Source organism: Salvelinus namaycush, unplaced genomic scaffold, assembly GCF_016432855.1.
Source record: "Salvelinus namaycush isolate Seneca unplaced genomic scaffold, SaNama_1.0 Scaffold488, whole genome shotgun sequence".
NCBI lineage: Eukaryota > Metazoa > Chordata > Actinopteri > Salmoniformes > Salmonidae > Salvelinus > Salvelinus namaycush.
Window position 1 is genome coordinate 177595 of NW_024061184.1, and position 3063 is coordinate 180657.

A 3063-nucleotide genomic window follows, 5' to 3' on the forward strand; every position below is an offset into this window, starting at 1 on the left:
ATCCACTTTCTCCCAAACATAAATATGCTGCACTGGCCACGAGTTCTGAAACATTGTCTACTCTGGGATAACTACAGTAAGCCTACTTACAGTGGTAGCCTACATACCTCAATGCAAAAGATCAGCTGTCTGTTCACCTGTTAATTTCTACTGTATGTTAAAAACCGCGCACCCTGTCATCTGCATAGAGCAAAAACTATAAATTATAATAGCCTATAGGCCCAAATAAATGAGAGATGCGCATGGTAATTTGTTGTATGGCTACTTCGGGAATATGAACTCATCATGGCCAGAAACGATGAGGAATTTATTCTGCAATAGTTATGATATATGTAGCCACGTGTGCACATTTTGTTCATATCCTTTGCTAGTTAGTGAGTTGTTAGCCCAGTTATAAATCATTTGTAGTCGGCAATAGGGAAGTGATTGCTTCCTACAAGATACACAAAACGTCTACTTCTGTAGACATCTTTGAAAAGCGAGTCAAGTAAAGAGTTTTTTTCTGTCTTAAAGGGGCAGTGTTGTATTTTGAAACAGGCTTGAATAAGCTGGGTAGCCAATAGGCAGAGGGTAGTTGTTACTTGGAGCAGGTGAACCCAAGGGCTGACTCAGACGAGGAGATTGGTATAAGGTATTGAAAAGCAGGGGAAAGATTGGGTGTAGGTCAGGGGAAGCTTGGCGGGTTGCAGGACGCCAGGTTCTGAGGCTGGAGCGAGGGGAGTTGGGGCTGGGTAGGCAGGTCCGGAGCGAAATCCAAGGAAACAGTGAAGTGGGGGTTCTGGACAGGGTGGCAGGACTGACGAGACGTGGGACAGGAGACAGGGACCAGAGTCAGAGCGGACGGATCTCCTGCGGAGAGAAAACAGCATCAGGCAAGGAAAAACAGGCACAACATGAAAACAGGATCTATGCATGAGCCAATGGCTAAAACGCAGACTGACTGAGCAGAGGCTGCGATCTAGCAGCACGGAAGTGACAGGGCTGAGTTTTTGTAGAGGTCTTGATTGTGGAACAGGTTGCAGCTGGTGGGGATCTGCTCTGACTACAGCACACCTTACTCCGCCCACACAATCTCACACACGCGCACACAAAGAGAGGGAGAGAGCACTGGGGGAGTGGCAGCAGGTCAAGGAGACACAGGATGAGCAATTTTAGATGATTGCATTTTGTTATTATATTATAACTAGGCTTACCTGTTCTTTTGTTTTGAATAAGTGTCTTATATTCCCCACTTGTACTACTAGGCTACTTTTGCCTTCTTGCAATGCAAGTCTTCAACCACTAGAAACTGTGAGCACAAATGTTCTAAAGTTTGCAGGAGGATAAGCACATTCTCACTTCAAGTTCAGTCTTTATAAATGAAAACCTTTGCGTGAAAACTGGTGCACGCATGTTTTGGGGTATATTTTGTGTGCACCCACACGTTTATCAATTAGGCCCCTGGTGTGCTAGGGCTAGTCATTTCCATTGACCTTAGAAAAAGATGATTAGATGAACTGAGACAGAGAGAGACAGAGACACACACATGGAGACAGAGAGAGAGACAGAGACACAGAGGGAGAGCACACAGCATGATATAATACATACAGTTGAAGTCGGAAGTTTACATACACCTTAGCCAAATACATTTAAACGCAATTTTTCACAATTCCAATTTCAAAAGTTTACATACACTCAATTAGTATTTGGTAGCATTGCCTTTAAATTATTTAACTTGGGTCAAACGTTTTGGGTAGCCTTCCACAAGCATCCCACAATAAGTTAGGGGAATTTTGGCCCATTCCTCCTGACAGAGCTGGTGTAACTGAGTCAGGTTTAAAGGCCTCCTTGCTCGAACACGCTTTTAAAGTTCTGTCATTGTTCATTTGGAAGACCCATTTGTGACCAAGCTTGAACTTCCAGACTGATGTCTTGAGATGTTGTTTCAAATTATCCACATAATTTTCTTTCCTCATGATGCCATCTATTTTGTGAAGTGCACCAGTCCCTCCTGCAGCAAAGCACCCCCACAACATGATGCTGCCACCCCCGTTCTTCACGGTTGGGATGGTGTTCTTCCGCTTGCAAGCCTCCCCTTTTTCCTCCAAACATAACGATGGTCATTATGGCCAAACAGTTCTATTTTTGGTTTCATCAGACCAGAGTACATTTCCAAAAAGTACGATATTTGTCCCCATGTGCAGTTGCAAACCGTAGTCTGGCTTTTTTATGGCGGGTTTGGAGCAGTGGCTTCTTCCTTGCTGAGCGGCCTTTCAGGTTATGTCGATTTAGGACTTGTTTAACTGTGGATATAGATACTTTTGTACCTGTTTCATCCAGCATCTTCACAAGGTCCTTTGCTGTTGTTCTGCAATTGATTTGCACTTTTCGCACCAAAGTACGTTCATCTCTAGGAGACAGAACGCGTCTCCTTCCTGAGCGGAATGACGGCTGCGTGGTCCCATGGTGTTTATACTTGCGTACTATTGTTTGTACAGATGAACGTGTACATGCAGGCGTTTGTAAATTGCTCCCAAGGATGAACCAGACTTGTGGAGGTCTACTATTATTTTTCTGAGGTCTTGGCTGATTTCTTTTGATTTTCCCATGATGTCAAGCAAAGTGGCACTGTTTGAAGGTAGGCCTTGAAATACATCCACAGGTACACCTCCGATTGACTCAAATTATGTCAATTAGCCTATCAGAAGCTTCTAAAGCCATGACATAATTTTCTGGAATTTTCCAAGCTGTTTAAAGGCACAGTCAACTTAGTGTATGTAAACTTCTGACCCACTGCAATTGTGACAGTTGTGAAATGAATGTCTGTAAACAATTGTTGGAAAAATGACTTGTGTCATGCACAAAGTAGATGTTCTAACTGACTTGCCAAAACTATAGTTTGTTAACAAGAAATTTGTGGAGTGTTTGAAAAATGAGTTTTAATAAACTTCCGACACCAACTGTACCTTAAACGCTGAGTGATGGGCCTGGAGAAATGTAACCATCAAATTCATAGACAGCGCTATAGATGCAAGGACTGACCAACAATGACATCAACATTATAGTGATAAGCATGTTTTGAGG